The sequence below is a fragment of the Meriones unguiculatus genome, chromosome 17 (genome assembly GCF_030254825.1).
Source record: "Meriones unguiculatus strain TT.TT164.6M chromosome 17, Bangor_MerUng_6.1, whole genome shotgun sequence".
Taxonomy (NCBI): domain Eukaryota; kingdom Metazoa; phylum Chordata; class Mammalia; order Rodentia; family Muridae; genus Meriones; species Meriones unguiculatus.
In genome coordinates this window covers 11,278,762-11,292,382 of record NC_083364.1, presented here as the reverse complement: position 1 = coordinate 11,292,382, position 13,621 = coordinate 11,278,762, and the positions used below count along the sequence as shown (strand labels likewise).

The window sequence follows — 13,621 nt, the reverse complement described above, 5'->3', positions numbered from 1 at the left end:
GATGTAAATTAATAGGATGGAGACACCCTTGATTCTCATATGTAATTCCAGAGCTCAGGAAGGGTGTGGTAGAAAGATTGCCTGGGTTAGGGGCCATACTAGGCTACTGTATTAGTCGGGGTTCAGTGAAGAAACAGAACTAATAGAATGAATATGTACAGGAAAGTGTAAAAGGGATTTATTATGGTGCCTTACAGGCTGTGGCCTGACTATTCCAACAATGGCTGTCTCCAAAGGAGTGTCCAAGAGGCTAATAGCTGTTTGGTTAAGGCTGGATGTCTCAGCAGGTCTTCAGCACATTCTGGAATCCTGGAAGAAGTAGGCTCTAATGCCAGTGAAGAAGTGGACTTGCCAGTCAGAGTGAGGGCAAGCAGGCAAGGAGAGAGCTTCCTGCTTTCACCTCCTTTGTATGGGCTGCCACCATAAGGAGTGGCCAGATTAAAGGTGGGTCTGTACACTTCCAGTGATTCAATTAAGAAAAGTCCCTTACAGATGTACCCAGAACATCTTGGCGTTTGTTCATTCCAGATGTAGCCAAGTTGACAATAAAGAATAGCTATGGGAGCTACACAGTGAAACTGTCTAAAAAGGGAGAAACTGTGGAAGAAACTGAATTTTTATTTTGACTGTGGTTTTGGGAGACTGGCCCTTTAGAGGAGGTCCTGGGCTATAGCCCCTATGCTTAAACTGGGCTGTTTTGTTGTTTTGGTTTTTGTTTTGAATATGGGAAGTCACGATGAGATGGGAAGAGATGTTGCCTACATTAACATACTTTAATTTTTTTTTATTATATGTGTATGGGTGTTTTAACTGCATGTATATCTGTGCAGCATTTGTATGCCTGGTGACAGCCGTAACAAGGCATTGGAAGCTGGTCTCCTGGAAGCTGTAGGGCACCATGTGGATTCTGTGACTCCAGTGTGGGTCTCAGAGTGTTTTCCACTACACAGCCATTTTCTAGCTACTTTTGTAATGAATACAATAGATATAAGAGAAGTAACAGGGCCAGAAGATATTTTATATTGATGGTAGAAGACAGAAAAAAAAAAGATAAAGTAAAAAGGGCAGGTACAGATAAAGCTGGGATTACAAGCACCAGGTAGCCTTGCCCCTTTCTCATGCCTTCCTAACTCTTTGTTTCATTGTTGCTGCACAGCAGGCCTGGGGCCAGCAGGATTGTCCACTGAGTAATAGTGCTGGTCAGGTGAGCCTATGAACTGAGATGTAGCCTTGGGATCCAGCATGCAATGAAGCTCAGCTTCTAAAGGTTGTCCTCTGGCCTCCACAAATACACTATGGGACACATTCATGCACTCATACAGGTATGCACACACACACACACACACACACACACATATTGCACACACCTATGCTCTCTACAAACATACTCTGTGCACACACATACTCTCTCTCTTGCTAAATGATAATTTAAAATAGAAAATCTTAAAACTAAAGCAGGCTTGTAGAATTGTGGTGTGTCCACCAGGAAAAACTACTTGGACACAGGGTTCAAGCTGATAGAAAATATTAGTGAGATGGCAACTACACTGAGCACTCAGGATCCTAGGGTAGCCCTCAGCTTTTCTCAAGGTGAGCTTTTAAGCACAAAACCCATAACCTGTGTCTGAGGTCTGTCTTCCCCTCCTTTTGCTCGCATCCCAGACTTGGGAAACCATCATTGTATTCTTCTCTTCCATGAACCAGAGATTTTCAGATTATATTATCTCACAGAGGTAAGATAATACAACATTTATCAGGTTTATTTCACTTGACATACCTTATCCATGTTCATCCATAATTTTTCTTCATATGAAAATTCTTCCATTGTGTGCATGTCATGTATGATGAGTAATCTTGGGTTGTCAACTTGATCACATCTGGAATCAACTAAAACTCAAGCACCTGGGCACATCTGTCAGGAATTTTCTTTTCTTTATTTATTTATTTATTTATTTTATTTTAGAACCTTCCTGTTCTTTTTCTTATTCTTTTTTTTTTAGCTTTCTAAAAAGATTTTCGAAATTATACCATAATTACACTTCTCCCTTCCCTTTCCTCCCTCCACACCCTGGCATTTCCCCTCCCTACTCTGCTTCAGATCTATGGTCTCCTCTCCTTTCATTAATTGTTATGGCATTGCAAATATGTATATCAGTATGAATAATCCCAAATATAACCTGCTAAGTCCATAAAACTTTGCTGGTGTGAGGAGCTTACGGGAGGCTGTTCTGCACAGGGCATCTAATCGGTGAGTGCTTCATGAAGCTTGCCCCCTTCAGACGGGATTTTCCTGGACTGGGTCATTTGAGAGGGATCCTTTGGGGTGAGATGACCCGCCCTAAATTTGGGCCACACCTTCCAGTGGAAGCCTGCATAAAAGATAATGGAAGAAGGGATTCTTTGCCTTTTGTCCACTCACCCTCCCTTTCTCTGGTAAGTTCATCCATCTTGCTGCTGAGGCATTTCTTCACTGGCATTACAGCCTACATCTTTGGGATTTCAACATTTACTGAGGACCAGCTTAGACAGCCAGCTTTGGAGACTGAACAAAATACAGGGATCTTGAAGGTGGTAGGGATTAAACCATGGCCTTTGTTTATGCATGGCATACGCTCAGTAATTGCTAATCTACAACCTCCCTTCCTATATCCTGTATTTTATCATTTGGGGCTCTTTGTATCCAAGGCTGACTGTGAAAGCCCTATACTGCTTAAGATGACCTTGAACTTGTGGTTCTTCTGCCTCTGCTTCCAGAGCGCTAGGAGAAGAGGCATGCCCCATCACATGCAGTTGTGTGTGGTCTGGGAAGCAAACCCAGGGTTCTTATTTGCTGGGCCAAGAGTTCCACCAAGTGAGCTCCACTCCACTCCAGCCCAGCTCTGCTGCCCCACAACTCAGCCCACACATGCTGACTTCTTTGAGAGAGCCTGCACACAGGCACACACACATATGCACACACGTACACACGTGAACACAGACAAACACACACCAGAAGCTACAGAAAGAAAGAACACAAGGTTAAATGTCAAAAATGTCAAACTGTGTCCAGAACATGAAGTGGGGTTTGGAAAGGCAGCTGTGACGGCCATTCTTGACTGTCAACTGGATTCCAGTTATCTGGTATTATGTAAAACCCCAAAATGAAATGGCACACCTGTGAGGGATTCCTTGCTTAATTTTAATCCTCATCTTTGAAGAGGGAAGCCGTTCCTCTAATCCAGGCAACACCTTCCGCTAGATGCCTCTATAAAAGCCGCTGGAACTAGGGAGCTTTTGCTATTTGCCTGTTACTGCCTCGCTGAGAAGAAGTCCATTCCTTCACTCTCCTTGCGGTCTACTTGTGTAGAATTCTGGCCTTTACTGAAGACCAGCAGAGACATCCACACTCATGGACTGAAAAACTACTGGACTTTTGGACCTTCCATTCATAGGCAGCCATCTCTGGACTAGCTGGACTTCAGCCTGTAAGTCATCTATCTAAACTCATCTATCTATCTATCTATCTATCTATCTATCTATCTATCTATCTATCTATCTGGTGTGTGTGTGTGTATGTGTGTCTGTGTGTGTTCTGTTACTCTCTAGACCCCTGACTAAGCCTGCCAGCCTTGTAAACAAGGGGAGCCCAGTTGTCCAGATGCTTTTGTTCTGCCCCTGCAGTTCTCTGCTCTGAGAAGCTCCTTTGGGTCAGAAAGGAAGGCAGGAAAGAGCTGAGAGGCGCGCTCTTCTCTGTGGTTTCTCTCTGCCCTCTTCTGGCCGTTGCCTGAATTTGCAGGGTGAGAGGCACAGCCTTTCCACAGTGATCCACTAGGATAAAAGGCCGCTGTCTTAGATCACCTTTCAGAGTTTATTGCAGTTTGGTCATTTATTTGTGTTGGGGTCCAGCAACTGCTGGCTTGCCGCACCACACGTGGAGGTCGGAGAATAATTCGGGTGAATGGGTTCTGTCTTTTTATCTTGTGTGACTCAGGGATTGCCCTGAACTGGTCAGAGTTGCCAGTGAGCAGCTAACCTGGCTGAGCCATCTCATTGGTCCTCCGTTCTGTTTGGCAACGATCAAATCAAATATAATCTACAAAGCTTCGCCACTGATAAATCACATATTATATGAGTCTTATGGAGATATGGTTATGTATCTAGTGTTTTGGGAGTGAGAAAAGCAGCTACAAGCAGGTTTAAACACATGGTTTGGTCTCTGTCTTTCAAGTTTTAAGGACATAGAAGCTTCTCAAACTATTTCTAAAAGCTTTTACAAGGGATAACTATCTTTTCATTTATTACATTTTTTTCTAATTTTGTTTTGTACATTTTAGCAAAGATTTTTACTTAGTTCTCTGGTACACTGTTTTTCTGGGGAAAAAATAGAAATTGGCTTAGTACAAATCCTAGCTTTTATTTTTTTAAGATTTATTTTTAATGTGTATGAGTGTTTTACTTTCACATATGTAAGAGCAGTGTGTGTGTGTGTGTGTGTGTGTGTGTGTGCGTTTCCTGCTTAAAGCCAGAAGAGAGTGTCAGCTCCCCTGGCACTGGAGTTACAGCTGATTGTAAGCTGCAAAGACAGGGCTAGAAATCAAAGTGTGGTCTTCTAGAAAAGCATCACTCTTTACCACGGAGCCATCTCTGCTGAGTCATCCTAAAAAGATCTCTCCAGCCAAGCAGTGGTGCTGCCGCTTTTAATCCCAGCACTTGGGGGTTTTTACATTTATTTATTCATTATATGTGCTGAAATTCTGCTCCTCTGAGTTCTTACTGATCTTGGGTTTGCTTCAGCCAGCAGGAGTTCCAACAGGAATTCCAGGAATGAAAACAAGCTTTAAGACCCTAGACCTGGTAGATGGTGGGCAGGGCCTCCATTCACCAATGAATGTTGCCCTGGTGCATAAAACCACATCATAACCAGCTTGTGGAAACTGGCCTTCCAGAGCCTTGGTGACAGTGAAGGGAGGCACACAGTAGTCTTGCTTCTAACATGTGTTGACTGCTGTCTTTGGCTGAAAGTCTCTGACACTCATTGTGATTTCCACAATTTCGGTTCTACAGAGGCTCCTTGTGCCCTAGAGTGATCCTTCTCCCTTAGTAGAGAAAAACAAAACGCAGATTTCGAACTCCACAGACCTTTCTTTAGGGGGACTGAAAAAACGCCACCTGAAAGACAAGATTAGAGAAGATCAGCTATGTGAGTGAAAGACCAAAAGATAAGCAGCGATTGTTAACACTATGTAGAGTAGGCCCTGTATAGCAAGAGCTACCTCGCTGCATTCTTTCCTGCCTTCCGGTTCCGGGTGGGTACGTGACTGGGCTCACAATCTGCCTTCCCGCCTTCCCTGTTCTGGGTATGTGACTTAACTACGGCTTTGTTCAAACCACCCAATCAGACCCCTGTAACTATGCTTCTCACTTCTGTAACCGCGCCTCCTGCTCCCGAGCCCTATAAAAACCCGTCACCCCAACCAAGAGGCGCACAAGTCCTCCGATAGGCTTGGTCACCCCGGGTACCCGTGTATCAAAATAAACCTCTTGTGGCTTGCATCCGAAGGCTGGTCTCGCTGTTCCTTGGGAAGCGGGGTCTCCCCGTCTAGATAGGCTCCTGGGAGTCTTTCATTTGGAGGTCCCACCGAGATCTGAGACCCCCGCCCAGGGACCACCGACCCAGCGTCGGGAGGTAAGACCTGCCGGCTTTTTGTTCTGTGAGTCTTGTGTATCGTTGTGTTAGACGGTCTGTCTTTGTGTGAGTTCGTTTCCAGGGGGTTCGAGTCCCCCTGTGGTCTGGACTTGGCCAGGTCATCTGTATCAGACGGAAACTAGAAGGAGCTGACGGGCTCGTACTTCTATTCCGTGCCTCCTGGGAGACGTCTCAGGAGTGCCTGGTAGGGGAATCATTTGCTTCCCCGTCTGAAAGGTAACCCTTCTTGGGTTCCCTCCTGTCTGGAAACACGAGCCGAGTGGGACTCTTTGGGGCGACGCCCCTGAGAGAAGGCTACGTGCTTCATCTGGGAGACGGAGGAACCGGACCTCCGACACGGTCTCCATCTGAATGTTTGTGTTCGCTTTGGCGCTGATCTCGTACCGCGCGGTTTGTGTCTTCTGTCTGCCTGATTTTTGTCATAAGTGTAGTGAGTGTTGTTTGTCTGTCTACCTTTTGTTTTCTGTTCTGAAAGGCCTCACGAAATTTGTTTAAAATGTGTGCCTATGCGCCTTATTAGATCCATAAGTGCATATTGTATAGGCTGCCACGTGGTCTAAAGTGTCTCAGTGTCTCGCCGCCATCTTGACTTCACCATGTGATTTTATAATGTAACCGCCATCTTGGTATGGGTAAAAAAAAAAAGGAAAACCTTGGTCAAATAATTCTCATTTCCTTCTAGGTTAAAAGGATAGCTTATTTTAAATTGGTATTGGTTTTAAAAATTAAATTGCTTGCACTGGTAAATTCTGGTTTTAAAATCTGGTTTTAATTTTAAAGATTATGTTTATGCCTTGTGACTTCTACAAAAGGGGTACTTTGTTTTAATATTGCAAAAACGGGTTTTAAAAAATTGTTTAAAGTTTATCAGACATTTGGGTATGACTATGACTGAGAAAATTGCAGTTTTTGAAATGTATCTTATGGAGAGCTGTTTGTTTGATAAGCTGCTTTGTTTATAAAAAAACATGTTTACACCCTGTTCTTTATCTTGAGACAAAGAAAAGGGGAAGTTTCACCAAGTTCCTTAAAGCTTGTTCTAAGTTCCTTAGAGTTTGGTTGTTACCTTTATGTTATCAGATGCAGGAAAGTTATTTTAAAAAAATTTGGCAGTTTCAGAACTCCTCTTTATAGTAATGTAACTTGCTTTTGCTTTGCCTATAAAAAGCAAATCGTACGTAGACTCTGGGCTTCAGCAGGATCATGTCAGAATGGGAAGGATTTTAGTGAGAGTTTTTATGTTGTCTGAAAAGCAAGAAAGAGAGCAAAAAAGTAAGCATGTCTGGTTAAGCCAGAAAAGAAAAGCTAGAAATCTGAATGTATAAAGCATGTTGCAGAAGGTTAGTGGATGTGTTATAAAAAGCCAGAGAGTTAATATGATTTAAAAAAAAACTGTATTTTAAAATGTTATACTTCATTTAAAAGGCTGGTGATTCCTCATTACAAAATGTTTTTTTATGCTCTTTTAAGGAAAAAATTCTAGCTGATAGGTTTGGTATGGCTAAAATAATTACAGTTTAAAATTGTTCTGTTTTGCAGTTGGTTCTAAAGCTTGTTCGATTACTGGGAACTTTTGGTTGTGGGGGATTATGGAAGCTCCGAAGTGTTTGCTGTATCATCAGCACCTAATGGCCATGTTTGGTATTGTCAGTCACAGCCTGTGCTAATGCTAGCACATGGCCAGCCGCCATGATGGTTCAGCAATGGAGAGCTCGTAAAGCTGTAGTTTGGCTGCCATATTTGTTTAAGACTTCCAGCTGAGTTCAGTTACACGTGGCCAGCCGCCATGATGGTTCAGCAATAGAGAGCGCGTGAAGCTGTAGTTTGGCTGCCATGTTTGTTTAAGGATTCCAGCTCAGTTCGGTTACACGTGGCCAGCCGCCATGCTGGTCCGGAGATATGTTTAGTCATTAGGGCTAAATGCAAAGCTTTTTAATGTTCAATTTTAATGCAAGTGGTAGGAGCAGCAAGATTAGCTAGCCTCTCTATGAACTGTATCCGATTAAAAGGTTTGCTTTGATTTTAGTTCAGAAAGAACAGATTTAAAGTCATGCTAAATACTGCAGTTGAGCCTTACCTAGTCTCTTATCTATTTGTCTTAAAATATATACTTCTAGGACATGCATCTCGAAAATATGCTAGAATCAGAGATCATAGCATTCTGTTTTATAGGACACAGTTTAGAGCAGATGATAAAAACAGAGTAACTCGGATATGCTGGCCCTCAAGCTTGTCAGAAATCTGAATTAGGCATTTTAACATATGTAAGCTTATTGTGACAGGAAGTCCCGCAATCCTGGCAGTAGGTCCCCCAAGGTCTCCGAGAAGATTTGGGCACAACGACAGATGAATGCTACTCTGGATTGTGGTATGCTAACCACTGGGCAATACTGCCTCAACTGGCCTACTGTTAGGGCCCAGCCAAAACTGTGGACACCTGGAGTCAATGTTTCACGTTGCTAAGGGCGAGGTGAGGCCATTCTCTCCACAGAAACAGTTTCTCCACAGAAACAGTCTCTCATCGTATGTGCCTGGCAGAACTGCGTCTGTTCAGGATGCTGAAACACAGGAGCCAGGGACACAGCCTAGGTAATGGGCTAACTAGTCATCCCTGTCATTTTGATTGGCACATGGATTGGTATTTATTTAGCTTATAATTTATCCTTCTCAGGTCTCTGAACACCTTGACGGCTATGCTAAGCTTACGGTAGCTTTGCAGCTAGAGAAAAGACAATTAGATCGACTGTTAGCTCATTGATCATTAGCTAGAACCACAGAGTACTAGATACATTATTTAGAAAAAAAAAAAGACAGGTTTGCCTTGCTCACAGGACTCATGTCTTAAGATAAATAAGTGGAGCTTATATAGGGTCTGAGAATACAGGAGTTTAGGTTGTAAAAATCTAGAGTGTTATTATTTAGTTTAAAAAAATGTTTCAGGGTTGATAAATTCAAAAGATTGGAGAGTCTAAGTAGTTTTTTAAAGATATAATTATAAGTTATAAAGAGATAAATATTTTAAAGCAGATTAAAAATGGGAAATATTTTAAATTTCTCCCCCCTCTTTGCTACTATTGTGCTTATGTTATAAAATTTTAAAAGTTCAGAGTGTTGACATTGATCAATAGAGTTCTGATAAGTGGATGGAGCAATAACTGCTTATTATTCAGTCACCAGGTTAAGATTTTAATTTCCTTTGTTGGCTTCTGAAGATAGACTAAAGGTACTTCTCGTTATTTTAAAAACTTCTGTTTAATGTGTGTATCTGACCCAAAAGTCATAGCTTTTAGTATGGTATTCTTAATATCTGCCATTTCTGGGGTAGATTTTGACACAGAAATATCCTAAACCTATTCCTTCTAGTTGCTTTGTTAAGGAAAGTCCAAGCATCCAGGGTTTAGCACTAAAAGCCAGTAATGTATTTCTGCCTAACTTTCCAGTGTAAACATAAAAGTAAAAGTGAAAACTAAAAGTATATGCTGAGTGTATAAAAATGGCCAAGCTTCATTCGTGACTAATTACAAACAGCTATGCCCACAGGAAAAAAATGTGTTACTGTGGACATACTTAGGTTGTGTATAAAGGTTATAAAACAAACAGCTAACTGATACTCATTCAGTGGGATGCAGTTTTACCTGTTCCTCTCAAAATGTTTGATTTGCTGATATGTTACTTTTCTGAGTATTTAAAATTATGTATATTTTCTTTTGTGTACTAAAATTTCATATGAGCTTCAGGGATGTGACCTGGATCTGGCATAGCTCAAAAGGATCGCAGATGAGATTTTCCCTGATCTTACCCATTTAATAGACAAATTTTAACTCCTGTCTCCAGTCTGAATTTGTCTCAGCAGATCTTCACCTGTTTAACTCTGTCCAGGATCAGCTGTGGACTGCAAGCTGAGATCTGGACTTCCTGGAAACTGACAGGATTGCTCCCTGCCTCTTCAGGTGGATCAACGAACCAGATGCTTGGGACTTCCCCATTGCCCAGCCTTTGACTGGCATTTCAGCCTTCCTAGCCCCTGATGCCTACGGTCCAACGGTCAGCTCGAAGAAGCTCCAGAAGACCGATCTATGCCCAAATCCCCCCTAGCAGGCTGAAATGCTAAGTCAAAAGGGGCTCCCTGGCATTAGCTATTGTCTTGGACATCTGCTTAGCTGAAATGGACACTAATATTGCAGCAACTGGGCTAAAAGCCTAGAGAGATCCTGTAATAGTTCTCCTTGGCTTACTACCCCTATATCCACCCTGAAGGAACCCCAGATCCCATTATAAAAAAATAAATCTATAAGATACAAGGGGTCATATCTGGAAGACCCAAGATTGGGTCTTCAAATGATCATAGGAAAGGGGGAAATGAAAGACCAAAAGATAAGCAGCAATTGTTAACACTATGGAGAGTAGGCGCGGTATAGCAAGAGCTACCTCGCTGCATTCTTTCCCGCCTTCCGGTTCTGGGTGGGTACGTGACTGGGCTCACAATCTGCATTCCCGCCTTCCCTGTTCTGGGTACGTGACTTAACTATGGCTTTGTTCAAACCACCCAATCAGACCCCTGTAACTATGCTTCTCACTTCTGTAACCGCGCCTCCTGCTCCCGAGGCCTATAAAAACCCGTCAGCCCAACCAAGAGGCGCACAAGTCCTCCGATAGGCTTGGTCGCCCCGGGTACCCGTGTATCAAAATAAACCTCTTGCGGCCTGCATCTGAAGGCTGGTCTCGCTGTTCCTTGGGAAGCGGGGTCTCCACTTCTAGATAGGCTCCTGGGAGTCTTTCAGTGAGAAGTGTTCTTTGACACTGCCACCTCTTTCTGTCTTCGTGGCCTAACTGACCCCAGCTCCCAAAGAACCTGTGCTCTTCCCCTGAGGTTTCTGACCTTGAACCACCATGTCTGGTGTGGATAAGACATCTCCCAGTAGACTAAGGGACCCTTCAGCCATCAAGGGGACAACCCAAGAACTCCCACAGAACGCCCAGCTGACCGGCACTTTGACTAGGACATGGGAAAGCTGTGTAGCAGCTGGCAGCCAACACCTGAGCAAAGACAATCCAAGTAGTCCCTCTATAAGGCAGCCTTGCAAGCAGGGTAAAACAATGAGCCCTGAACAGCCAGAGAAAGGCCCGAAGAGGAAATGCCAAGAAGAGGAAGAGGATGATGTGTGCTCCGAAGAGCCAGTCCAGTCCTGGAAGAAGCTGAAACAGGAACAGCATGAAACAGAGCTTGGGGATGAAGAGCCTGACAAGAGCCGAATATGGACACCCCAGGAAAAGGGTCCGTTACAGCTAATGGCCCCAGAGTGTGCCAAAGGCCCTGAGGAAGAGGCTGTGACTGAGGAGTCTGTGTGTGGAGGCTAGGGTCTCAAGCCCCCCTACAGCAACAGGGAGGAAGAAGTTCAGAAACACCACCATGAAAAGTGCCCAGGGCTGTTGGGACTCCTCCAACCTGACGTCCCCGTGAGCTCTGGCCCTCACAGCACTCACACAAGCACCATGGACACCTCCAAGACTCTCAAAGGTTGTGCTGAAGGGCAAAATCATGAATCAGAAAAACCTCAAATCTGCACAGACAGTGTCAGCAATGGCATGCCCAACAGCAAAGTGTCAACACCTGCGGTCAAGAAAAAGGCTCTTGAAGACTAAGACAAGGGCAGAGGGCTGGACTGTGGTCCTGATATCACAGTGGACATGGAGAAAGAAATCGGCAGTGCACTAGGCCCTGGGTCAAAAGATGAGATCTTGAGCTGTGCCTTCAAACTGCAAATGACTCGAGGAGACCTGTGAACCCTAAGGAACACCCAGTGGCTCAACGACAAAGTCATCAATTTTTACATGAATCTTCTCATGGAAAGAAATCAAAGTCAAGGCTACCTAGCACTTCACGCATTTAATACCTTCTTTTACACCAAGTTAAAGTCTGGTGGCTACAGGTCAGTCAGAAGATGGACCCGGGCAGTAAACATCTTTGCAAAGGAACTTCTCCTGGTCCCAGTTCACCTGGGCATGCACTGGAGCCTAGTGGTCACAGACCTAAGAAAGAAGAGTATTGTCTACCTGGACTCCATGGGACAGAAGAGACCCGGCATCCTTGAGCTGCTTTTCTGCTATCTGCGGGAGGAGAGCAAAGCGAGAAGGAACAGTGACCTGAGCCCTGTGGAGTGGAAGCAATACAGCATGTCAGCAGAGGAGATTCCTCAGCAGCTGAACGGGGGCGACTGCGGCGTGTTCGCCTGTAAATATGCAGATTACATTTCCAGGGGCCAGCCCATCACCTTCTCCCAGCAGCACCTCTGTTCGGGAAGAAGATGGTGTGAGAGATCCTGCACAAGCCCTTACTGTAGCAGCGGCCCCTGGCGGCCACTGCGAGGCAGCTGCTCCGAGTTCTTTCCCAGGTGAGGCTAAGGACTGCAGGTACTGGGTTGGGGAGAGCCTTGAACAAGTTCTGAGTGTAAAGACTGCGGCCAGGACAGCCACGGCTGCACAGAGAAACCCTGTCGGGACAGAAACAACAACAACAGAAGACACGTGTGCCCACCGAAATTTAGAAACTATCCCAGCCTGCAGAGTGCATGCTCACAAGCATGCGGCTGTCAAGATTTATCTGTGACTGAGGTCGATGCTGGATTGAATTTTGCTGTTCTTGTTCACAAGTTTTAGCTAACTGGCAGTGGATGGATTCCGGTGCTTTTCATTCTCGACTGCTTGTTTGCATTAGTTATTTCTGAAATGAAGGCCACCAGTTGCCTGTCTCTGAGTGAATCTCCGGGGTTGCCTACCGATACTGTGTGCTACCACAGAAGCATCACAGTGTGCTGCTGTTCATGGGACCCGAGCAATCCAGGAGAAGTAAGAAAAGCGCTGGAGGCATCTCAAGATACTTCCCAGCCTGGAAGTAAACACATCTATTTTATTCTCGGAAGAGGAGTAACTAATGCTAGATGTGCATTGTAAACCGGGGACTCCTTGAAGCCTCACCCTGCTGAGGGCTTTACTAAACTGTTTATTCCAAAAAAATAAATGTATATATATATATATATATATATATATATATATATATATATATATATTTTAAATAAACAAATATTTATATATAAATAAAAATATATTTTACATATTATATATATATATTCTTAAGCTATTTTTGAAGATGTTTTCTTTGTATATATTAAGCTGAAATTTAATATGTCATGTTAATATTTATATTCGGTCACCTTAGCCCCACTATTGGTATAGACTTAATATATTTAGTGTGAATATTGCCAACTACATGATAATCTATTTTTATACAGGAAACTTTAATTTTTTATTAATAGTAAATCTTACATTTGTGTTGTTATTCAATAAAGTGTTTATTTAATAAATTTTGGAGTTTTTTCAACATACTTTGCAAGATCCTGTGCCTGCTGTTCCTTGCATGGTGTAGTGAGGTTGTCCGAGAGAACTGGAAAGCAGATGTCCAAGACAAGATCCAACAGTGTAAGCCGGAACCTGTTCATACATCTGCATGCTGAGATTGCTCTCATTCCAAACTTCTGACGTGAAGACAGGGCACTTTAGCCAAGACCTGTCCTCATCCTGGGAGAAGCTCAATATCACAGCCACGGCTGCCTTGAAAAACCAAACAGAACAACCAAAACAAAAAAAAAAAAATGTGATATCAAGACTTCAAAAATTCAAAGTTTTAACATAGTAATCAATGGAGTTCTGATACCTAAAATTACTTCTCATCATGTTAAGACCACCTCTGTCCAGACCTCTGGAGAAAGAAAAGAATGTTGAAGTTTTTAACCCCAGATAATTTTTTTTTAATCCCCAAGCTTTTATTATGACTTAAAAGTAGAAGGCTCCAGAAGTTCATCTTTTGTAACATAAAGAATTCATGTGAGCCTCACGGAGTTTGCAACTTGGATCTATCTACCTGTCACAGGTCAATTG

The 13,621-nt window shown here is 43.4% G+C and overlaps 1 pseudogene; it reads left to right on the top strand.

The window, feature by feature from the left end:
• Positions 1-11,287: 11,287 nt before the first annotated feature.
• Positions 11,288-12,027, top strand: LOC132648580 (sentrin-specific protease 2-like; annotated as a pseudogene).
• The last annotated feature ends 1,594 nt before the right edge of the window (positions 12,028-13,621 follow it).